The sequence below is a fragment of the Rhinolophus sinicus genome, chromosome 3, assembly GCF_057876585.1.
Source record: "Rhinolophus sinicus isolate RSI-liver-muscle chromosome 3, RSI-T2T, whole genome shotgun sequence".
Taxonomy (NCBI): Eukaryota; Metazoa; Chordata; class Mammalia; order Chiroptera; family Rhinolophidae; genus Rhinolophus; species Rhinolophus sinicus.
The window spans coordinates 78,437,542-78,464,047 of NC_142503.1; the positions used below are offsets into that span (position 1 = coordinate 78,437,542).

Consider the following 26,506-nt stretch of genomic DNA (forward strand, 5'->3'; position numbering starts at 1 on the left):
ATATATTTGATGTACTTTTCTGTATGTATGTTATATTTCACAATAAAAGAAGGAAAAATTAATATGCTAGGTGCATCAGCTAGCCATCATTGTAGGGGAAAACACAGCTCAACACTTGTGGCTTACGTAATACGTATTTATTACTGCTTGGGAGACTATAGGTTAGCTGGGACTGCTCTTATGCAGGCTCACTCATTTGTGGTCACTTGGGGGTTGGGGGGGGCAGCTTTGCTGATCTCAGCGGGGCTTGCTCATATTTTTGTGGCATAGCTGATTATGGGTTGGTCTAGAATGGCCTTGGCTAGGATAACTGGACTCTCCTCCATGTAGTAGTCTCTCACCCTCCAATAGGCTAGCCCGGGCTAGTACACACAGTGGTTATGGAGTTCCAAGGGAGAGAATGTGCAAGGCTTCTTGAAGCCCAGACTCAAAACTGGGCCCTGTCACTTCTGCCTCATTCTATCAACCAAAACAAATTACAAGGCCAACCCAGATTCAAGGGACAGAGTGGAACTGCAAAGACTGTGTCAGTCAAGGCTCCATTAGAGAAGCAGAACCACTAGAAGGAAAAACAAGAACTATATATGTGCATATATATTTATGTCTGTGTGTATATAAATACATATCTATGTAAAATATTGAATATAAACATATTTTTATATTTATATAAATGTAATCATATATGTGTATATACATTTATGTATACATACGTAAAATAAAGAGTCGACTATAGGAATTTGACATTACTAATTGTGGTAGCTGGTTAAACAGACTATGGAAGGCTGTTGTTTCTTCCTCTGATGTGGAGCCTGAAGTTTGCAAATAAAGCAATCAAAAAGAAAAGGTGGATGTGAAGTTGAAGAAGGGGAAGAAACTAGATCTGCGAGGATGGGCCACAGCCCACACCACTTTCTCACTGCCTGCAAGCCTCCAACTTCAATGATGGGTGGTCTGCAAGAAAAGCAAGTGTTCTTCTTCAGGGATTTAAATCTGCATCTGGCCCAGAAATAGAGAAGCTTCGGGTGTAGGAAGGAATATTGTTGCCGCTTCACCACTTATGTCTCTAGTGGACCACTAACCCCCAACTATGAGGATTCTAGGAAAGACTAATTACAGCTGAACTAAGTTAAAACAGTGCAAATCTACCATACACACTTTGTATGTTGGATAGCAATTTAGACACTAGAGTCACCCTTCAATTCTAGTATTTTTAGAGGTAGTCTATATTCTAGTGTTTTAAATAGGAAAAATACTCAATGCATTCCATATGCATACAAAAATCCAACCAATTTTCCTAAATATCAGTAACAAACTCTTCAACTTCTGTAATAATCCTTACGTGTGTCTGCATGATATAAGCATTCAAAATACTAATCATCCAGTTATTTAACACTTAATGGGCTCATCAATAGTATGTTTGTATGTAGCTCTCAAGGATATTATATAGTATCAGATATGAATCATGTTTTCCTTCTACACTGCAATGAACATGCACTGTAATGTAAATAAACAAGGACATACTATGTTAAAGATGTATAATAACACTCAGGAAACTAAAATTTTATAAAATGAAACATTAAAAAGCAGTTACTTTCTAATTGCCCCAGTGAGGTTTGGTGGTGGGAGGGAAGGGGGATGTGGTCTTCGTAGAGGTTTGATGATGGGTAAAATTTGAGAAAGCGTGAGCTACCGTGTTTCCCAAAAAATAAGACTTAGCCGGACAATCAGCTCTAATGCGTCTTTTGGAGCAAAAATTAATATAAGACCCGGTATTATATTATATTATATTACATTACATTACATTACATTACATTACATTACATTACATTACATTACATTACATTATATTATATTATATTATATTAGACCCGGTCTTATAGTAAAATAAGACCGGGTCTTATATTAATTTTTGCTCAGACGCATTACAGCTGATTGTCCGGCTAGGTCTTACTTTCGGGGAAACACGAGTGAAGGAGTTAAGTGACACAGTACATGTCAGAGATGTGTCCAGGTCTAAATTCAAGGAATAGCTAGACAGTCTTCTCAACGTGGCAATTAAGACACAGTCAATGACTGAGAAGCCTCACCTGAAGCAATAGGACAAAAACCAAAACAGCCAATAAAACAGTTCCTCAAAATGGATAGCACTCCCTTATCTTGCAGTTTATAAAGCTCCCAATAATAAGATTGTACATGGAAATGCATTTTTGAAGGTGATACTTCCTCTCATGTCATAATCATAGTCATTTACAACACCAATCATTTCCTATGGACGATCTAAAATATCTTTTAAACATTTGGCATTGAGTGTTCAGAATTGCTCTTTTTCCTCTTTCTCTTCTTCTGACCAACAATGAGCATTAAGTTGAACAAGTTTCTCTTCAAGTTCTTCAACATTTTCCCTATGTAAATATAGCCACATGTATATATGTATTTATATACCTCTAACTTTAGCAACATCTGCAATTTTTTGCTTTGAGGTGATCACTTCCCCAAAACATTGGTAGTCAACAACTAATTGGCAGCATCAATTTTCTAGAAAACATTTTTACTTAATGTTTTAGTCCACTCGGGCTGCTATAACAAAATGCCACAGACTGGGTAGTTTATAAACAACAGAAATTTATTTCTCACCGTTCTGGAGGTTGGGAAGTCCAAGATGAAGGCTCCAGCATGGTTGCCTTCTGGGGAAGGCCCTTTACCTGGTTCACAGCTGTGCCTTCTCACTGTCTTCAGATGGTGGAAGGCGTTAGGGAGCTCTGTGAGGTCTCTTATAAGAGCATTAATCCTGTTCATGAGGGCTATACCCACTTCCAATAGGCCCCATCTCCTAATACCTTCACTTATGGAGGTTAAATTTTCAACATATGAATTTTGGTTGTGGTGGTGATGGTGGTAGGGTGACACAAACATTCATAGCACTTAATAATGTGAAGGCGATATCTTTAATGTACAACCCGTGTAAACAAGGACAGCAAAGACCCATCCTATCTGGAAAAGGTCTGAGCTAGGTCTGCAGTGCACTCAGCATCTTCTCTTCCAGATGTGTAAACTAATCTACATATTTTGGCTGGTATGCAGATTCCTTACAGCAGGTTTTGAGTTAGAGAGAATTTGGAGTAAAATTGTTTGTAATCTTCAGATGGTGAGAATTCAGAAAGTAAGGGACACCTGTATTTTTGCCCGGCTCCCACAATTGCTCCCTAGTAAAGATTTATCTGATATCTCTGATATTTGAGAGAAAGGCAAATGGGCATATTAATTCATTATTCTTCACAGTTCCTTAATTTGAAGAGATAGACACAGAGATATGCACAACGGATGCATATTCAGAGTTTTGTGAATACCCAAATCTGTGAGTACTTCTACACCACGTGATTTTTTCACAGTAGGCAATAAATTTGAAATTTAAAAACTGATGTGACATCTTCAGAATCTTGCTGAGAGTGACTGCCTACTTGACAGTGAAAAAGAAACCCTCATGTTGGCCAATCATGCAAATCACATTTGTGTCTCAAGGAAAGACAGATTGTCAGATGTCCCTAGTCTTCACAAGTCTCTCACCAATGGCTGAAATGGAAAACACGAAGTCTGTTGAAGCCAGGAATCCACTCCACCATATTGTCAGCTCATCAAAAAGTGCTGCAATCAGATCCTGTTGTCCCCCTCTCCAAAGAAATTTCTCAACATTGTAGAATTAAGATTTTAGGTTTTGAGCATAACATTAGGGGCAATATTTTAAATACATGTTTGAAAAATGTTTTTGTGGTTTACACAAGTGAAGATGAAGACAGTAATAAAAACATCACCTTCCTTCAGAACATCAATTTTGCATTCTCCAAAATTTAGGAAGCAATGGATAAAGAAGCTTCACCTATAAATGAGCAGGTGGCCCTGTAAACACACTGCAGGCTTTCAGATTCCTGGTCACTCATCGACCCCACCTACACCATACTGTCCACTAGGTGGTGATGCTCCCCTTCTAATATTTCTGCTCAGGCACAAGCATCCAAGTATTCCTTTTTCATCCGGGATTTACAGCAACACAGCTGAGATATTTAAGCAAAACTTTGCTAAAGGCACCAGAATAACAAAAGGGAGGTGAGAGTTAAAAGTGGTTAGTGAACGGATCACAAAGCTTCTGGAAAGTCATGTTTATATATTTGGACTTCTTCCCAGGATAGTGCAGAACCATTGAGAAGTATTAAACATGAGAAATCCTAATTAGAGTTGTATTGTAAAAAGAGCATTCTGGCTACTATATAAAGACTAGATTAGAGAGGTGAGAATATTGAAACCAGGAGACCAATTGAAAGACTGTTACAGTAACCCAGATAAAAGATGGTGGTAACCAGAAATGAAAATAGTGTGTCTGGTGATGGCTGACTGGCACCTATTGGGATCACTGTCAGATGGGAGAAGATATGAATCAATACAGTAGGAGATGGTAAGATACTGGCCAGGAGTGAATGAATAGAATATAGGTGATGCTGTGGGAGAAAAATGATGAATGGGAGAGAGAAAGAGAGAGGGGGTTGAAAAAGTTGTGAAAATGTTTGCCTAACTGGAGCCAAGTTACTTAGGCACTCAGAGACATCTTAGTGATGCAAAAGAGACTGAAGCAGCCTGGCAGCAGAGAGCAGAGAGCAGTCATTTCTTGGGTAACTGTAGGGTGGCATTCTATGAATGAGCACCTCTGTTTTCTGGGCTAGTTGTTTAAAATACCAAGAAGTCAAGCATCCTTATTTTCTTATAATTTCCTCCTTTAAAAAAATCACATCACAAGACAGAGAACTGTCTTCTCTTTACTCTATTATTTTGCACAAAATACGTGGTAAATAAATATTGGTTAAAGGGATAGATGGATGGAGAATAAGAATGATAAATGCAGCTATGATTATCATTATTATTTATAGGGATATCTCTGTTGGAAACAAAATTTCACTGACAAATGCAAACAGCTCCAGATGGGTGGTCAGGGTAGGAAGCAATTTGGTATTAATTCATTTTCATTGAGCTTAATTGGCAAATACACAATGTCCTATATTTCATATTATATAGTCAGGTAGCAAAAACTAATAACAAAAAAATGTATTTTAGCTTAACATTGGCATTTGGAAAATAACCAATGGTCTTGCTGAATGAGGCAGACCATGTAGTATTATTAAGAAGAGCCTAGATAGAATATCCTTTGAAAAGATCACCCTCTATGATCCAAAAAACTATAAATTATTCTGAATTATACTATTATATAAAACACATTAAACAAAAAGGAATGCAGATCTGTCTCTGAGCAATAGTCTCATTTGATTGTTGTCACATCTATTCCGCTAGAAATCTGGGAATCATCCTTCATTTCCCTGTTCTCCTCAGTATTGTTTTGATTTAGTATTTTGATAGTAAGAAGGAACTCTGAAAACTTCAATCAGGTGCGTCTTCCCATAATTTTCCTTACTCCAGGGGTCAGGAGACAGCCTGAAAATATTATCAGGTTGCTACACCAACCCTATAGTCAGGAGCTGAGAAAATAACTACGGAAAGGATCTTGGGCCCACCTGGGCTTAGGGTGAGGCAGACTTGGATCACAATCCCATTTATTACTTGGCCCCTGCTCTGATTGGTGAAGCCTAGTGATATCTGGAGTTCCCAAGAATTAGGTCAGCTCACTAGTATCTAACAATCCTGACAGAATTATTTCTCCAAGTGCATAATTTCCAAGATAAATGGCCAAGGTCCACAGGAGGAAGGCTAGCAGTATGATCATGGAAAAGGTCTTTCTCAAGGATAGCCACCATCTTATTCAAAGCATTCTGGGGGTGGGAACTGACTCAGGTCTGGAAGTAGAAGACTGTGACTCTCTAGAGTGGAGGTTCAGGTCAGATTTCTCCCAGCCTTCACCTACTTGGAGTCTGTGACTTGTGTAAATGAAGTAGGACCGTACTTAGTACATTGTTTATCAATTTTATTTCTGTGGACTCCATGAATTAATCATAACCAGAAATCTCTGCATATTGCACCCCACTCTAGGTCTGATTAACAAACCCCTCTGCCACTTATTAAAATGATCAGAACCATATTCTTTAGGGCACAGTTTTTAGGGACCCTCCTGACCCCACTGAGCTCAGAGAGCCCATTTTATTCAGCTTTTCCTATCAGCCTTCCTAGTTTACTAAGGACCGCTAGTAAAGCCTGTTTTCGTGGTGGTGGTGCTCTCTTCACCAATCTAGTTATCAGGGCAAGAGTGAGAGTCTTTAGGGAGACAGTGGTGGTGAGAGGGTGGGGAGGGATGCTTATAATATTGAATCCAGCATGAATGTCTTCTGAAGTCTTTGAATTCATTCCTCAATTTCATGCAAAGGAATTTGTTCCTTTTTAAATATCATTTAACCAGTCAGTCAATCTTTGCAGGCTTGTATTTGCTGGTCCAGCCAACACACACTTTTAGAAACAGTTGATTTCCTGAGCCTGCCCATAGAATGACACCACCTGCGTCTAAATATGAGCTATCTTAAAATATTCCCTCTTCAACCACGTACCTTCAAAATCCATTTCCATTAATATTCTCCAATTTTTTTACAACACAAATTGGTAAATTCCTGCAATTCCATGTGATGTGATTCTCATTTTTCCTACTCTGGTTCTGTACTTTACTCTATTTGAGGTTGGAATTCTGCTTACCGGCCAAGGCACAAAACTTACGGTGTGATTGTTAGCTTTCTTCTCCAAGGGAGGTGAGGTTGACCAGCAAAGGTGAGCAGTGGCCAGTATTTCCGAAGATTTGGGGGGTTCTGGAATCTCCAGTTCCTAACCTTGTTCTGACAGCTACTCCTCTAATTGCCAGGCTCCTAGTTTTTCCTGATTCTTGTCCTAGAAGACGTTGTGAGGTTGTGAGTCAGCTACCATTATAATAAAGCAGCCCAGGAATTAACCTCTAGGTGTGGTTTGCAGTGACCTCAGGCTTCACCAATCACTGGAAAGATTTAGAGTTTTGTATGTGTTTTGAAGGAAAAAAATTAAGATTTGAATGTGACTTTCTTTTATGTTATCATCTGGTGGCTTCAAGAATAATTCTCCTGTTTGGTACCCCGAAGATTTGCCCCAGGTGAACACAGACTGGAGATTAGCTGTCTCACCACTGCATACCAAGGGTTGCTGACGTCACAACTTGGAATCTGAAATTTTGTCACTACCAAATTTTGTTTGATATTTTTTAGGGAATATGTATGAAATATACTATAATAATCATTTGCATTGGCAGGGGGCTTGTGATTAAAAACAAGTGAATAAAATGCTATGTTATTGGGCATTTTGATATTTATGCTGATTATATGTGAGCTTTTGGACTTGTCTCCAAAGGTCCTGACAGAATGATGACAGGCCACTTGTTCTGGGAATATATAGCACATCAGATATTGTGATAACATGTGCTCAGAAATTCATCTGATAATTGCCTTTCTTTGATTCATTTTAGAAGATGACACACATAATCAAAAGAAAAACAACTCTGATAACCAGTGACGCATACTTTTGTTAACTTTAGCTTGATGATAGCTTGTTAAATTTCTATGACTTGTGTGGTATAGAATCTGATTCCCATCAAGAAAAGGCACAGAAAGGTTATGTATGTCATCTAATCATCTTCAGAAGACAAATATGATTAGACAATTGCACACTACCTTTCCTGAAGCGATAAAAGAAAATTCTGTTTGTTGGTCATGCTCAGATGGCAACCATTAGCTATCTGCCCAATATATAAATTTTTCACCATGCTGCTGACTAAGAAGAAAAATACTCATCGGTAATTGGACAAATGTTATATACAATATTGAGTGTTCATATTTCATGTTTCATGTATTTATTTAATTCAGATGGAGAACAAGGTAAACTTTTATCTGGAGGTTATATTATTGGTGATTATTATTAATATAATGGGTTATATTATTAACCCATACCTGATTCCCCACTTACTGGTTACATGTGAAGGAGGAGTTAATCTTGAGAGTGGGTGAATTCACTGAGCCTTCCTAATGCTAAACCAAAATAAGTTTTTAAGTGGCTCTTAAAATAGGGCAGAAATACAGTTTCTGAATTAGGCTCTACCCTACTACATATGTATAGATTTGGTTTGAAAATTCACTTCAGAAATAGAACATGGGGGAAAAAAGGAAAAAGACAAGACAGTGTGTCAAAGGTGAAGATGATAGTGAAACATCTAGGATTCAGATTGTTCTCTTCCATAAGCTTTCTTACAATACAGGAATAAAAGATAACGTATTATTTTTTATGTAACTCTGGTCTAGTTAATGGTAGTGTTGTCTATATATGGTGCTATATAATACTGTGTTTTCCCTAAGCCCACACATAATGATACTTTATACTTACTTATAAGGAAACCATATACAATAAGCAGCCTAGCTCAGGAGACAGAAATCAATTCAACCAGGCAGCTCTTTCTGAGGAACTGTGGCCAGGCTGCAAAAGATTTTCTTGGGTTCCTCTTTTGCTATTGTTATTGCCCATAGCATATTCTTTTGAATAGTCTGACATGGAGAAATTTTAGGTTTAAGGAGGGAGATGATTTTAAGAAATAAACAAATAGCTTTGGAATGTGAATAATTTAGCTGGTTTTTTTTTTTTTTTTTTTTTTTTTAGAGGAAGCAAGGGAAAGTGAAAGGCAATTATAAAATAATGAAGCTTATTTTCTTGCACATCTGTGGTAAATTTATTTAAAAATAATTACACTAGACAGCATGTATCTGTATGCTCCTATGTGTCAAAATAATTGCATCAGATAGGACATATATGTACGTTCCCATGCACATCCACTAAAAATTTATATTTATATAACATAACCGAGTTGTTCTTAACACAGGACATGTAACTAATTTCAATGAGACTACAGGTTTTACATGATTGATTTATATAAAATATGTTCATTGTGTCCATATCAACTCTGGGGATTGATAAAAATCATAGCGAAACAAAATACCGGGATAAAGCACAAATATTGTAAACATCCATAACTGGTATGGATGTACCATAATGGTAACTTTAATTGCATCAAGGTAGTAAAGATGTGAAAGGAGCTGTCACAAATCAGCTCTCAATACACAATACATGGGATCCATCAGTGGATACAGCTGACTTATAGCACTTACTGCGTACTAGACCCTATCAGTTGCTTTACACACATTATATTGCTTCTTTCCCAGGACAGTCCTTGTACTACGTGGTAATTGCTATTACTTGTTCCCTTTTAACAAAGGGAGGTTTAGAGAGGTTAAATAAGTTAACTAAGATCACACAGCTTATTAGTGGCAAGGCCAGTTCTTGAAAATGTGTTTGTCCGACCCCGGGTTCTGCATTCTTAATCCTTGAAGTCTTTTCAAAATGTTTTCGGAAAAAGTAAACAAGGAGGTGAAACGGATGTGCTCTGCTTACATTGAAGCCATTACACTGAAAGTCTTTCCCCGACCTGGTCCTTACTAACTTATACACACACATACCTACCTAGTCCTGCTGAATGAATCCCTTCTCTCTCGCCTTTTATACACACACACACACACACACACACACACACACACACTCACACACACACACACACACACTATTGTTTGTGTTCCTTTATATCCCTTCTTCACTATTGCCCTTCCATCAGATTCTGTCTCAGCCCAGCTATTCCCATCCCTTTCAGCTGAATCCCACCCTTACTTCTTTATCAAAGGCAAAGACTTTGGTGGGAGGGGGTTAAGAGGAAGAGAACCCCCACACCCTAGTCCCCTCCTTCTCCCCAGCTCCAGGCCACACATCCATTTAGCTGTGTCTGAGGCTCTGGTTTCCCCAGCAGCCTTCTTGCCTTATTCTAAAAGCCCTTCTCCAGCCCATAGGCAGAGATGCCCAGAGTAATATCAGTCTAGATTTTCTCTGAATTGTAGCTCACCCTGTTACTTGGGTCCTCTGAGGCATACCTTCACCATCTCTTTTCTTTTCTTGATAAGGTTAGGAGGAGGAAACACAAAGACAGGGGTACGGGAGGAAAACTTTGCTGCATTTATATGGTTTCCATATTATTCCCAGATAGAAATGAGCTTTGGTAAAAGGTTATTCAGGAAGTGGGACTGCTCATCAGATATGACCCACTCTGGGTGCCCAAGTCTTGGCCATATTAGGCAGGTGAGGTCCATGACTAGGCCATATTCCACTGTGCGCTGGAGAGAGGGTGAAGGGGCGAGGTTTTTTAACTCCAAATTTCATTAAAATACCAACAAGATTTATGAGAAATGATGGAATCCACAGTATGGCATAAAAACGAATTTAACCATAATTATGTATAATAAACAGATACTATGCGATATTCCTGACATTAATTTCCAATTCCTTTATCCATAAAACATTGCTTTAAATATACCCTTGGCTAAGAATGGCTAAGAGAATAGTCTATGTTCTGCTCTAGTCTAAACGTCTCTTCTCTAATATGTTGATCTAATTCTGCTTATCTTTTTTTTTTTTTTTTTTTTTTTTATGATACTAGGTTGTTCCTGTCCTATGCAGGGATGTCACGCCTGTGTCAGGAACCTTGTTACTAATCAGTAAACTGTCTATATCTGCAATTGCTTAAGGTTCATACTTTTAAAGAACAGAGTCATTGTCATAGAAATGCCAATGTTTGTCTTCAATACCCTCATGATGATGCCTGGAACTAACTACTTTTTGCTCCAGGAACAGTGTCAGGCAACTAACAGTGGCCTAACGAAATGATTGGGTGTGTGGGGGTGGGGAGAGGCAATTTAGTAGAATGACACAGGGGTAGTTTATGGTCCCTAAGAGCAGGAAATATAAGTAGGCTTCTTCAGTAGGGACTGGAACCAGGAAGTAGAAAGTTATGAACGAAAGCTAGTCTGTCCACATTCACATGACCTCTTGTTTCTGCTTCTCTCTGTGCAAATGTTCTATTCTCTTTCTTCCAGACTGGCTCTTTCTGCTTCTTGCAGCACATGGGAGAATATGGCCACCCTACCAGCCCAAGTCATACATCCCTTCCAAATCATGCATTCAGGGAAGATTTAGTGTCTCTGTATTCCAAATCCACATTTGCGGGAAAGTGAACAGATGGATCGGTCGGTGGGAGTCAGGTTTACACTCTGGGTCCAATGAACCCAGGGCATGGGCCAACACGGGAGTCTGATTTCTGAGAAGGAGAGAGGAAGGGTGCTTTAAAGAGGGGCCTTGAGATGGGGTGGGGGGAACAATGGCTTCTCTCTGGGACAAATGGCTTCTTTCTGATGGCATGGTGGTAATGAGATTCCTCCTACCACTTCTTTCTGACTCCTCTGTCCTTTGTGCTTCTGTACTTTGTCAGGACAAAGAGTTTCTGACCAAAGCCTAAGCTGCAATTTGAGCAGCCACTGGGCTTAACAATGGATTCCAGGACACGTCCCCAGTGTTACTGTTAAAACTCACTGATAGTTTAACCATGGTCTCTCCTTTTTCTTTAGAGACAAAGACTAGAAGCAAAGCGCAGATACTCAAACATCTTTCTTCGTGAGTCAGGAATGAAGCAAACAGCAGTTGGAAGAAGATAGTTGTGTTTCACCCCCGATCCTGGGTTGTAATCTCCTATCAGGATTTAAATCATATCCAAAGGAAGCCTTTTTCCCCACATAGTGGAGGCCAGAAATTGGTCAATTAATAAAGAAAAAAAAATCAGTTAAATGGGAAATTATTAAAAAATACACACATACCTTAAATATTTTATTTTCATTTAAGACATGCATATTCATTTGCAAATCTTTTGATGTAGGCCCAGGCCCTTTTCTTTGAGTATAGAATAGTTGCTTGGTGTTCTAATCCATATTTCTTGCCTAAATTACATCCATTTACTATTATCTCCAGAGTTGGTTTATTTCAAGTGGAATGAACATTTAAAGACTCTTATGAAACAGACTTAACACAAAACACTAGCTCTTTACTACTTTTTCTCCCTCTTGTAAGGACATCTCTTTGGTGACTTGTCTTCACTGAGTCTTTCTAAAGAGTCAATTTACTTTTCATAAAAATAACGATTCTCTTCATTTTGCCCTCATATTTCATTGGCAAACATAATAATTAAAATATATAAATAGAGTGACAAGTCCAACTGGCATAAACAGGGGTAAGAACAAATCCAGCCGTCTCTTGGTAAGGCTGCAATTAAGCTGGTGATAGTCAAGTTGTGTTACACACAGGAGTGGTGCTTTGCAAACTGTACTGTGTGTGTCTCAGAATCGCCGGGAGGGCAGGTTAAAACCCAGGTGGCAGAATTTGGGCTGATCTGGCCTTGCATTTCTAACAAGTTCTTAGAGGATGCTGATGCTTCTTATCTGGGGCGGTGTGTGTGTGTGTGTGTGTGTGTGTGTGTGTGTGTGTGTGCATATTTTGTGAACCACTGTTCTAGCGAGCTACAGAGTGACCTGGTAGCCAGCATGGGCAGCCATTTGGATGTTTTCAGAGTGACCGGAGAATGCCAGATAATCTAGCCGATTCAATGAAGCTCGACTGTGAGCCCTGTCCCTGTCCTTCTCTATCAGGCACTCGAGTTGCTTATCCAGATATTCTGTGCTGAGCTGTAGAAGCTTGGTCGCCCTGGGCTCTGGTCCTGTCTCCGCAAGTAAATGATTGCGTGATCTGGGATGCTCACTTCACTTTAACACCCCCCTCCAGGTCACTTAACTTCAACAATCCTCAGTTTACTTATCTGTAGAAAATGGGTATGACAATGTTTTTCCCAGAGGCAAAGGACTTATGACTCATTGCACAGCAAGTAGCGTGAGCATCGATGTGTTTATGTTGGTCTCCTTTGCCATCAAGTCCCACAGGGGTGGCACAATGGGGGGACAGATGGACGCTATGCACTCAGTGGGTTTGTGTGGCAGCTGAGGAACACAGAGCTTGGAGAATCCACTGCTTATATAGCAAGCACTAAATAATCCTGCTCTTGATCTAGAGGAAGACATTAACTTATTTCTCAAGCTTATCAGCAATATAAAATAATCCTGAGAAATGGCCCCAGTGGAAGAACGGGCAGGGTCTTGCAGTCTTGGCACACCCAGCAAGAGTACAAGAGACCCAGGAAGGACCATTTCTCCCAACAGGATGCACTTGTACAAAAATGCAGAATTGCTGGATTCAAGCATATTCACATTTTACAGTTTGATGCTTGTTGCCAAATTGCCCTTCAGAAAACTCATACCAAGTTTACATGCTCACCAAGACACCACAAGAGGGCCCATTTCTCTACATTCTTACTAATACTTACCAACTTTTGACTCTGCTACTTTTACAGGCAAAAGGCAAATTCTCATTTCATTTGTGTCTCTTTACTCACTAGTGAGGTGGAACATACTTACTATTTGTGTATCTTCTGTTATGACCTGCCTGTGTTTGTTTTCTCAAGACTAGTTGGGTTGGTCTGCTTGGACCCAGGAAGAATGCATCATAGACCATCAGTGTTAGCACTGAGCGTCTATTATAAGCAAGACTCTGGATCTGCCTCTGAGCTTCCCCAGAATAGTTGGGGAAAGAAACCACACTCCAATAACAGGGGACTTACAATGCCAGCCTCTGAATGCTAAGGGTCAAAAGTATAACAGCCATTTTTCACTTAGTTGTCACAGAACCCCTTTCAGTGCCAAGTGTTTCTCTAGGCACTGGAGGTAGAAGAACCAATCCGACATAGCCACCATCCTGAAGGCACTCACAGTCTCATAGAAAACAGGCAAGTAGAATAGTGTGAGAAGAACTATGCTAGTAAAGGCATACATAGGGTGCTGTGACAGCAAATTCATAATTTTTAATAAAACAATAATTTTGATCTTTGATAATTTATGTAACTTTTGTGTGTAATGATAATACATAAGAAAATATTATACAAACGGGCAACTAAAAATATATCTTATATAGTCTTGCCGTATTAATTTTGTTTATATTTGGGTTTGGGTTTGAAGGTCCCTGGTAAGTGATTAGAGGGAGGAGAAGAATACTCGTAGATTTGAGATATTTATTCCCCTCGCTGCCTCCCTTCAGGGTTGACATGGGCTGGGGGCAGCATCTGTTGCTCAACGGTCGTATTTCCTGTCAGGTGACTCTCTAAACTAGGTTCCAGCCACTGCTCCTTTCCTTTCCTCTTCAAGTATGAAACTCTACTGGTTATAGTCCCAGAATATTGCACTATTCTTTGTGATTTGTCTTACACCACCTGCACTTTTAGAAATAGTCCTTCTGCAAAACTCTCTTCAAATTACCCAATTTGAGTATGCCATCTTTTTCCTGCTGAGACCCTGATAGGTGCAGTAATAGGTGCTGTAACTGGCTCCAGAAAAATAAATCAAAATCGTTAAAACGGAATCAGATAGAGCTGGGTTGTGTAGTATTTGAAGAGTATGGAGGAAATGTGACTATGGATAACCCTTCACATACAGTAGTATCACGATTACTGAAACTCTCACTGATGATGACACGGAAGGGCAAGGTATTGGGAAAGCAATAGCTGTGGACTTTGATTGCCATGACAACAATAAGGATTATTATATCTTCTGGGTAATTCTGATGTCCCTAAAAGGCAGTAGGAAATGGGAGAAATGAAATAATCAGATGAGAACTCAGGTGGACCATCAGAAAACCTTGACAGCAGCTTTAAAAGAGTATCTTATTTACTATAGTTGCAATGAAGATGTGGCTGAGAACTAAGCCTAGGGTTTGACTATAAAGGTTGAGAACCAATTAAATGCACAAGCCCATGAGGTCTGTTACATTAAAATAGGAACACTTATGGGGCAATGAGTGGGACTTTGACCACTGAGTCATAGACAGAGACACACTTTACAGCAAGGAAAGTATGACAGTGAGTTCGTACCACTGTAATTCACTGGTCTTGCCATGTGTTCAATCTCCAAGAAGCCAAGTGCATCACTAGCAGAGTGGAATAGAATAGCCTTCTGAAGACACAATTTTGGGATCAGCTCAAATAAAGCACTCTCAAGGTTAGGGCACTATTCTACAGGATAGGGTACATGCTTTAAACAAGCAGTCAATGTTTGGTGTATCTTTCTCCACAGTTAGAATGCATGGCCTGGGAACCAAGCAACATGTAAATCTGCAAAAATTTGTCATACACTAGGCCACAAAGCAGGGCGTAATAAATTTCTAAGAATTGATTCATACAATTGTTCTCTAAAAAGAATGCAGCAAAATTAGAAACTAATAATAAAAAATAGCAGAAACCTTCATATGTTTTGGAATTTTTAAAAGCACATTATAAAAAGATTCATGGGTGCCATAAGGCAAGAAGAAGAAATAAAAGGCATAGAGTTTGGAAAGGAATAGTAACATCATCATTATTTGCACATAACATGAATGATATGTAGAAAATCCAAACTATCTCTCTCACCTTCCTCCAAAAAGCTATTTAAATTCATAGGTGAGTTTAGTATGGTTATTAGATTTGAGATCAATAAGCAAAAATCAATTTTATTTCTATGTATTAGCAATGAATATCAGAATACAAAAATATTTAAATACCATTTTTGATAACTAAAATAATCAAATATCCAGAAATAAACTCTGCAAAAAATAAAACATCAATGGGAAATTTATAGCCAACCTAAATAAAGTAATGCAAGATTCCATGTAATCCCAATCAAAATATCAGCAGGTATTTTGATTGTGGAAACTGACAAGCTGATTTAATAATTCATATGGTAATGCAAAGACTCTAGAATGACCAAATCAATTTTGCAGAAGAAAAAAGAGTTTGAGAACTTCGACTATCAGATGTTAAGACTTCTCATAAAGCTATATTAAATAAAACAATGTGATTCAGGAGCAAAGATAGTCAATTACACCAGTGGAACAAACTAGAGTCCAGAACAGATAGATTCACAGAAAAATATCAATGCAATTCATTTGGGGGTAGGGGGAAGAATAATTATCTTTTCAATACTTTTTTCAATAAATGGTGCTAGATCATTTGGATATACATATGGAAAAGAAAATGAACTTTGATTCCTAAATAATGCCCTACACAGAAATTATTATTAAATGTAAACAGTAAGACAATGAAGCTTTTAGAGGAAAATATGAGAACAGCTTCATGACTTTGGGGTTGGCAAAGATGTCTTAAACAGGACACAATAAGCACTACCATTAAAAGAAAAAATTTAGAGTTCATTGGGTTATAAATTTTAATTCATCAAAAGAGATCATTTAGAGAGTGAAAAGGCAAGTCTCAGAGAAGAAATTCACAATGTATATATCTGATAAAGGACTCACATCCAGAGTATATAAAAAACTCTTACAATTCAATGATAAGAAGACAACCGAATTTAGAAATAGGCAAAATGTTTGAATAAACAGTTTATAAAAGAAGATATGCGAATAGCCAGCAAGCATATGAAAAAGATGTTAAACACATACAAGTCAGTAGGGAAATGCAGACTAAAATGATTTTATGGTACTACACACACAACCAGAATAACAAAATTTTTTTAAAAAAAGAACAATACCAAATACTGATGGGATGTTGAATAATGAGAACTCACACATCACTGATGGGAGTGTAACTTGATACAAACCACAATGAAAAACTGGAAGTATCGAATAAAGCCAAATATATGCCTACCCTATGGCCCATCAACTCATATATCCAGGAGAAATTAGGACATATGTCCACCAAAAGACATTTATAAGAACATCCATAGTAGTTTTATTTATAATAGCCCCAAATATGCATCAAGAGTAGAATGGACAAATAAATGTATTCATTGTCAGTAATGGAGAGAGAGAGGGAAAAAAAACCTGTTGTTATAACATGAATAAATTTCACAGTCACAAAATAGGATACATAATTCTATTAGGCAATGTTGCAAAGGGGGTAAAACTAACCTATGATATTAAAGTCAAAGCAGTTACCTTTAGAGAAGTATTTATTGGGAAGGGGCAGAGGGCGCTGGAATGCTGGAAATATTTTACATTTTGATCTAGGCAGTGGCTATACACGTGTATACATATGTAAAATTCATTGGGTTGTTCATTTAAAGTTGTGTACTTTACTCTATGTATAATACACGCCCATAACATTTTTTTAAAAAGTCATGGGATAAAGAAGAAACTATAATGAAATTAAAATACTTAGAGATGAAGGACACAGAAAGCACTACCCATCAAAATTTGTGGAATACATCCAATGCAAAACTTAGAGGGTAATTTATAGCCTTAATTGCATATATTAGAAAACAAGAAAGATGGGAAAATAATGAGCTATTCAACGAAAAAATTGCCAGAAAAATAATCATAGAGAAATTCTAAAGAAAACTGAAGGAAGTTGAAGGCAGAAATTAATATAACAGAAAACAAAAATAGTAGCAGTGGGGAGAAGAAATGCATAGAGAGAAAGCAATAAACAGAAGGCATGAGACAGTAGAAGTCATTAGAGAGAAGAAAATGAATAGCAGAAATGAGTCAGCAGCTACAGAAATTATTATGAAATGGATTATAAACTTAAATGCAAAAGGTAAAACAATGAAGCTTTTAGAGGAAAATATAAGAGAATAGAAGTACCAAAATGGACCAGCCCTACAAGAGGGAGCATACAATAACCTACTCTATGCCATTATGATATGGCAATTTCTGGAGTGGCTTTTTTGTTACAGAGTTGCAGTCAGACTACTGGACCTACAGCTCCAGTAGTATCAGGAACTGTGCTTCATTTCTCCATGAAGACTGTTTCCTGCTCTCCCTCACTTCCACATGAATCCTTGCAATAAAATCGTATCACTAGAGGTAAATTGAACTTGTCTCTAATTCAACCTATTGTGTTTACCTGACCAATATCGTTTTCCTCTTCTTTTGCTAACAGCATACCATTTAGCCTTTCGAAAACCATTCTTTACATATTCAGATTACATATGATTTTGTTGCCTGAGATGCTGACACAATCCTGCAGTTCCATGTTGGGTCCATGATCCAGCCATGGTTAAGTACAACCTTATACGCGGTTGGTATAGGGATAGGACACCTGCCCAGCCAGGCCAATCAATGTGATTCCTATGACTTTTCCTGAAATCATTGGGAAGAAGGCAATCTCTTTCTTTGAGGTTGCCAGCCTGGTTGAATTAAGCCTGGAGTTGCTGATGACCATCTTTCCAACTCAATGGGAAGAATGCCTTGCCTGAGAATGAAACCACCATACAGGAAAGCAGAGCAGCGTTTTTGTTTCTTTGTTTGTTTGTCTTGTTCCTTTGTTGCTTTCAGTTTTATATCCCACATATCAGTTTAGTGGTTATCAGAGGGTAAGGGGGGAGGGGGTTGGTAGATGAGGGTAAATGGGATCAAATATATGGTGATGGAAGAACTGACTCTGGGTGGTGAACACAGAATGTGATATACAGATGATGTATTACAGAATTGAACCTATATACACTTGAAATCTATGTGACAACTTTGCTAACCATTGTCACCCCAGTAAACTTTAATTTTAAAAAAAGAAAGAAAGCAGAGCAGAGATGGAGAGTGAGAGAAGGTGTAAGAGAGATGGCTAACAATATTGTTGGATGTCCTAAACACAGCAGTGGCTGAACTCATCACAATCAATTATTTTTTTCCTTACAATAATTTGTTCTCGATTTCTGCACGTATAACCCAAATTTTCCTAATAGCAACAGTTGACCAAAACAAAAACCTATATCAAATACTTTTTCTTTTAATATCACTGCCTTCAGCGACCCCAGGATCTACACATAGGTTTTCCCTTAATGTTACACTTATTTTTCCCTTTCAAATTATTGCTTAAAACATGGTTTCTATAGTACGTGCACCAACACGTACAAAATTTTTGCTGATTGCATTGCAATTTTTGCTGAGTTTTTATTGGCAATTTTGGAAGATTCAGCCAATGGACGAGTAAAATAATTTGGCAAAGCCCGTGTACATTCAGTAATTGTAATACAAAAATAGCTTTTGTGAAAAATTGTTCTCCTCTCTTCCTTGGAGACTCGTAGGCATAGGCTGCTAAAATGAGATTCACAGTTACTCGTACAATCAAAATGCTCGGAAGGATCAGGGCTCATTGAAAATGTGTTGAGCACTTATGATTTTTTTAAATACTTGGAATTCAACCCTTGTGAGTGTTAGCCTCAATTTCCCACAGAATACATGAGTAAAGGAAATAGAAATCTAAGCAACACCAACAGAGCCAGCAAAATAAGTGCTGAGCTAATCTCCATGTCACCCCATGATCCGCTCCCAGACCGAGCCCTTGGCTAACACTGTCACTGTGTGTGCCCTTTCTTCATGAATGTGCTCTCTTCCAGAGAAAGGCCCACATTCCTCCACCACAAACGCTGAAAGGATTCTCTGATGATTTCAAAGGACATACCATGGCACTAAGAAAGCTTGCCATTTTCATTGCTACGGTTTTCAATTCCTGTTTTAATAGAATGAATTTTGACAGTAGATCTTTCTTAATTAATGCTAATCCGTGGTTAATCGGACAGAACTTTAGAAATTGCAGATGACTGAATTCTTTTTCCCTCAAAATTAGACTCTTAACTAATGAAATGTATAGCTTCCTGAAGGAGGTTATTCAAACAACAATCCTGCAGTCCCCAGCACACAAATTCTCTCACAAGGGCTTTGAGGGGTCTTGTGTATACATTCCCTCTCTGACTAGACTAAGCAACATGCATTCCATTTTAAGAGATGCTGACAAAAGACCACTTTTCAGCAAACAAGCAATAAGAGTATTTCTTTTGTCTCGTTGCCTTTCTCATTGTATTTCTAAACACTGATAGTGTGACATCAAGGTAAGGCAATACGCTGAATCAGATTTACAAACATTTAATTATTGGAATAGATTAATAAATTCAGATAAGACTACATCTAAAAGTTCGCCAAAGAAGTACAAAACAAGAAACATATCTGCTCCTACCAGGAATATCTAGAACTTAATACTTGCAAGTAACTTTTGCTAAAAATATGTTTTTGTCTTTTATTAATACTCATATGTTTTTGGTGTCTAGCATAAATTTATCTTGAATAAGTGAATAAATGAATGGGTGAATTCTAGTTCCTTATGGAAATTTTCTTTCTTTTTAAATCATACCTTGGCATTCAAAACAAACTTTTTGTCATTTGTACAATTTTAACAACTTGGGAGTCAAATAGTTTGTAATTAAAGCTTTGCTACTTGAGGTCAAAAGTAGAAATCTTTGTTTAATTACTTGTCCAAATGTTCTCCTTTTAAGGAATTGTTCCTTCTTTCCATTTTGTCCCACAAACCTAAAGACTGGTGACTGAAAAGAAAAATACAATGCCAGAGGGTAAGGGGGGCGGGGGGTGGGGGGTGGGAGATGAGGGTAAGGGGGATCGAATATATGGTGATGGAAGGAGAACTGACTCTGGGTGATGAACACACAATGGGATTTATAGATGATGTAATACAGAATTGTACACCTGAAATCTATGTAATTTTACTAACAATTGTCACCCCAATAAATTTAATTTAAAAAAAAAAAAAAAAAAAAAAGAAAAATACAAAATTCATCTTCTTTCTTAGGATTGGCCAGTAATTGCATAGCCTGAGAGAACTTTCCCTGTTCATTGGTTGGTGGAATTTTTATGGATGAGTAAACAGTTCTTTGTAGGATGCCAATTGGCAAAATCAAGTCACATGCAGAGTGTCAAATTAGGAGCAAGACTCCATTTCCCCAAAAGGACAATGTGTATTGAAGAAACTGACCCAAAGTTTTCAGAGCTTTTACATTGCTCTACACGTAATGTCCAAGTAGTATCCTCTCCCCTGTAATTGATCTCATTTATTCCACCGTGAATTTCTAATATAGAAAGAAAGCTTTTTTAAAGCACTTTTAAGTTTGTTCAACCATCTGTCTCTTTTGCATAATGATTGCCTTTTAGAGTGATGATAATGCCTGTGGGGGGGGTGTGTGTGTGTGTGTGTGTGTGTGTGTGTGTGCGCGCGCGCGCACACACACATGGTTTTTCAATGAAGGCATTTGTTTGCTTGGTTTTAGAGCAGCATTCCTTGCTTTAAGTATTTCAGTAACTTCCAACATCTATCACTACAAGGTTTTCCAAGAGCTCAACTTTTGCTAGCAGGCAGTTGATCCACTATCTTTTTTGCCTTTATTAAAAAAAAAAAAAAATCCTGGACACACCATCCTATCAGGTTTTACAGTTATGTCTTGATCTTTTTGAGCATCAAACACTGGCAGTGACCAACAATTCTTTCTCTTTGCTGCTATGCCGCTAACGCCACATTTCCTCTTGCCCATCCTCACTTGAGGATCAACTCTGATTCCTCTACAGAATGAGTGATTTTGGGTATTTATGCCATGTAAAGTACAACTTCATTTTAAGAGTTAAAATTCCTTTTATGAAATATTCAAGTGTTTTCTTCTCCACCACAACTTTGTTACTGCCATATTCTGGCCTCCTGGTCACTTTTGCATGATGTCCGTGCACTTAGCTCAATCTTCCCCTTCATTTTTAGTTGGCCACATCCTGAAACATCTGACTGTTCATTGCCAATCACGTATCCTATTTTCTGAGTTTCTTACCCTTCTCAATGCCAGTGGTTTTCATTCACAGTCCACAAAAACAATTCCCATGGGCCATACTCTGGACCATGTCATAATTTATAGCTAATCTTCAACTGATATCCTAAACATTAGTACTGCTTGTACCCTTTGTCAGCAACCTCTTCTTCGAGCTCACTCTTTTGTTTCCAGTATATCAAATCTTGTCCACGTAGAGTTAATTGAGCCACTTAATTTTCTTCCAATTTTCCACCTCACCTTAAATGACATTTTTGGCCCATTACTGCATACGCTGACTTCATTTCCTTCTATTTTACTGCACTCATAATACCACAGCCCAGGATCCATGCCATCATACTTTTCTCATCTGCTCCTACCCATCGGTGGCTGCATATGGTGGGCAGGATTGTTGTTCAACATTATAGATTAAAAACACTGGGAACCAATGGTCTCCAAGCACAATGCTAAGCTCTCTCCTACTGCTGGCCTCAGTCAATAGATGACTTTGTCCCTGACTTCAATGAGAAAATCCCAAGTCATTGCATAATCAGGACCTCAGCTGACCACCCCTTTGCCACCTACAAATGCATCTTAACTGTACCCCCAATTTCCTTTCATGCTATCTCAGTCAAAGAGGCATCCTGTCCCCTGAAAAGGGGCAATCTCTCCACAGTTTTCCATCTTGTCCCATCACCCATCTCTTTCCCTTAACTTGCCTGCTCCACTAGGTCTCCACTAACTCTCCCTCAACAATTATTGAGTAAACACTTAGTTCTTGCTTTGTACTGCATTCCCATCACCTTCTCCTGGATACATCACTGCTTTTCTTGAGAAATGCTTCTGCCTGCCTCATCCCCTCCCACCCCACCCCCCGCCAACCCAACCTCACCAGGTAGCTCAGCATCACATGCCATGTTTCCCACATAATCCTATATGCCAGTCACAGCTGAGTCTCAAGAGAACGTTCTAAGATCAGCATTGGGACTTGATTGAAGGTGAGATCCCAAAGACCTGAGTATTCATTCAGAGGTGCCATGTCTTCAGAGAAGTACTAAAGCTCTTCTCTCTGAGAGGATGGTATGGATGAGCTTGTTGTTGTAAATGAGGAAGAGAAGAAAACCAAACAGAGAGAGAATAGGAAAACCAAGAGAAGCAAACAAGATGGAGACCAGCTGACACTAGGTGAGGAGTGTTGGTGAAACTCTAAAGTGGAGGGAGAGGCGGCAGGCAGAAGAGGAGAGAAGGGGGTAAAGGGAGAGGGAGGTGGAGAATATTTCAAAAATGGGAAACCTATTTCTTTACTTCACAGTGTTGCTGTCATTTCACTCCTCCGTCTTCCCACACATCTTCATAAAGCATTTTTCTGAGGCGATTTTGTTGTTGATGTTGGGATTTAAAGAGGAGACTGAGTTTCACGTCTGCATCACTGTGATGCAGCACAAAGACTTCGTACATGGAAGAAAGAATCAAAAAAAGGAAATGATGAGATCATGGAATGTGCCACCTGCATCCCACCCCTGAAACTTATAGAAATTATGAGATGAGCTTTGGACTTCCACGTGAGTGGGCTTCAAGTCCACTTTACCGTTTTTTGTGTTTTTTTTGAAAGGACAGAAAGAAGGCCCTGCTGACACTGGGTTATATGTTATATGCCCAAGTATATAAACGGCATTCCATGCACAGTTGCAAAGTAGTGGTTCTTAAAATAAAATTTGTCAAACACTGATGGAATTTGGGACTTCTCTTTGTGCAAGTCCTTTTTTTCCCCATTATTATGAGTGACTAATGCACAATATAAACTTATTTCACTCAGTGGATACTAAATTTAGCCAGTTAATAGGTTTACTGAATGAAGACTCTAATATAAGACATCTGGCTGCCACTGAGTGCTATAAAGTTCTGATTGCATCTGATTCAGAGTACAATTTCCATAACTCTCAGACCGAACTGTATTATCTGCAACATCTGTCCTGACATGAGTGGGCCACAGTTTCAATTGCTGCTGTTCTTGAAATAATAAACATAAATTAATGAGGTTTACTTTGGTGGATCATTTTGTTTTTATGTACTTGTAATTTTTTTGTGTAATTGCTGTAATGTTACCTTTTGTACTTTAATTTGGGCCCTCTCTAAGGTTTTTTTTTTTATTATTGACATGCAGTCAATGCTGGTTTGTCAAGAGCTTTTTCTTTTCTTTTCTTTTTAAAATGTTTATTAAAATATAGCTAACATACAATATTAGTTTCAGGTGTACACCGCAGTTATTCAACATTTATATACCTAAAGAAGTGATACCATGGTAAGTCTAATAACCATCTGACACTGTATGTTATCTCAATATTTTACTGACTATGACCCTCATGCTATAAATTACATATCTGTGACTTATTTATTCCATCGCTGGAAATTTGAACCTCTTATTTCCCTTCACTTTTTGCCCCCTTTAAAAAATTTTTTCAATTACATTTGGCATTCAATATCATTTTATATTAGTTTCAGGAGTACAGCATAGTGGTGGGACATTTGTACAATTTACAGAGTGATCCCTCTAATTAGTCTAGTGCCCACCTAGCACTATACATAGTTATTGCAATATTATTGACTATATTCTCTATGTTGTTCTTTACATTCCCATGACTATTTTATAACTACCAATTTGTATTTCCTAATCCCTTCACTTTTTTCACCCAGTCCCCAATGCTCCCCCCCCACCATCTGGCAACCATCAGTTTGTTCTCTGTATCTATGAGTTTGTCTGTTTTATTTATTTTGTTCTTTAGCTTCTACGTATAAGCAAACTCATATGATATTTGTTTTTTGTGTTTTTGTTAGTTAGTTAGTTTGTTTTTTTACTTATTGCACTTAACATAATACCCTCGAGGTCCATCCATGTTGTCGCAAATAATAAGATTTTATTCTTTTTTATGGCAGAGTACTATTCCATTGTATATATGTACCACCTCTTCTTCATCCAGTCATCTATTGATGGGCACTTAGATTGCTTCCTTATCTTGGCTATTGTAAATAATGCTGCAATGCACATAGGGGTGCACATATCTTTTTGAATTAGTGCTTTGGATTTCTTTGCTTAAATACCCAGAAGTGGAATTGCTGGGCCATAGTTTTGTTTTATTTTCTTTTGTTCTGTTTTGAGGAAGCTCCATACTGTTTTCCAAAGTAGCTGCACCAATTTGCAATCCCACCAACAGTACATAAGTGTTCCCTTATCTCCACATTATTGCCAACACTTGCTGTTTGTGATTTATTGATGATAGCCATTCTGACAGATGTGAGGTGAGATCTCATTTTTGTTTTACTTTGCATTTACATCAAGCATCTTTTCATATGTCTAGTGTTAGTTTTTTTGGTGTTATGTTGCATGAGTTCTTTACAAATTTTGGATATTAACCCCTTATCAGATATATCATTGGTGAATATCTTCTCCCATTCCATAGGTTGTCTTTTCACTCTCTAAGTCTTTGTTACGACCAAGCTTCTTTTTCCAGTGGGAGATTGGAACAGCTTGTCTAGGTAGGCCATGGTGCCTTCTGTTCTATGTTGGCAGAGGTTCAAGCAATTTTAAAACTACTAAGCTTAGGGTCTTTCGGTAATGACTTTGTAAGTAGTTTTTCATTCTGTGCTTCAAAGAGACTGGTGCTAGGGGATAGGAAACTTGTGCTCACTTGCATTTTGGCAGCCCCATTCTGATGAATACTTTTATTTGTGTTTCTCTAGGGTCAGTAGTGATGTCTCCTCTTTTATTTCAAATTTTAGTAATGTGTCTTTTCTATTCTTTTCTTAATCAATCTAGCTAAAGATTGACCAATTTTTGCTAAACTTTTCAAAGAACCAACTTTCATTTTGTTGATTTGCTCTATTGTTTTTCTGTTCTCTATTTCATTAATTTTCCCTCTAATCTTCATTATTTCCTTCCTTTTGCTTGCTTTAGGTTTAGTTTTCTCTTAAGTATCTTAAAGTGGAAGGTTAGGCTATTGATGTTAAAATGGTAATTTTTTTTTAATATAGGGATTTATACCTACAAAGTTTTAAGTACTACTTTAGTGGCATCCCATAAGTTTTTGTATGTTGTGTCTTCATTTTCATTCATTTCAAAGTAGTTTTAAGTTTCCCTTGGTGACTTCTTTGACCCATTGGTTGTTTAGGTATATGTTATTTAATTTCCATGTATTTGTGAATTTCCCCAATTTTTTTTTTCTGTTATTGATATCTAATTTCATTCCACTGTAGCTGGAGAACATATTTTGTATGATCAATCCTTTTAAATTTATTAAAGCCTGTTTTATGGCCTAGCACGGTTTATACTAAAGAATGTTCCATTTCACTTGAGGAGAATATATAGTCTGCTGCTGTTGGGTGGAGTATTTATCTAGTATTATTTTCTTACTCCACCTACAGCTTTACTTCCACCTGTGCTCCACTTTAAAAGTGCTTAAGACTTTTCTTTTATAACAATTGTAACTTCATAGCAAAATTAAGAGGAATGTAGAAAGATTTCCCATATACCACTTACCCTCACACATGCATAGCCTCCCATTATCAACATTCCCCCACCATATAACATTTGTTATAATTGGTGAACCTACATTGACACATCATTATCACCCAAAGTCCACAGTTTACAATTAAGTTCACTCTTGGTGTTGTACACTATAAGGGTTAGGACAAATGTAAAATGACATGTATCTGTCAGTATGGCATCATGCAGCCTATTTTCACTGCGCTAAAAATCCTCTGTGCTCCACTTATGTATCACTTCCTGCTCCCCACAACCCTTGACAACCACTGTCCTTTTTAGTGTCTCCATAGTTTGGAAAAGTTTGCCTTTTCCAAAATGCCGTGTAGTTTGAATCAGTGTGTTGCCTTTTAAGATTGGCTTCTTTCACTTACTAATATGCATT

The 26,506-nt window shown here is 37.9% G+C and overlaps 1 long non-coding RNA gene across 1 annotated transcript in view; it reads right to left on the reverse strand.

Annotated features, from left to right (window-relative positions):
- Window positions 1-22,481: 22,481 nt before the first annotated feature.
- The window catches only part of LOC141570396 (uncharacterized), a 52,415-nt gene continuing 48,390 nt past the window's right edge, over window positions 22,482-26,506 (reverse strand). The window contains exon 4 of the long non-coding RNA XR_012494399.2: window positions 22,482-23,032. This is a non-coding gene — a long non-coding RNA (uncharacterized LOC141570396). The remainder of the gene's footprint in view (window positions 23,033-26,506) is intronic.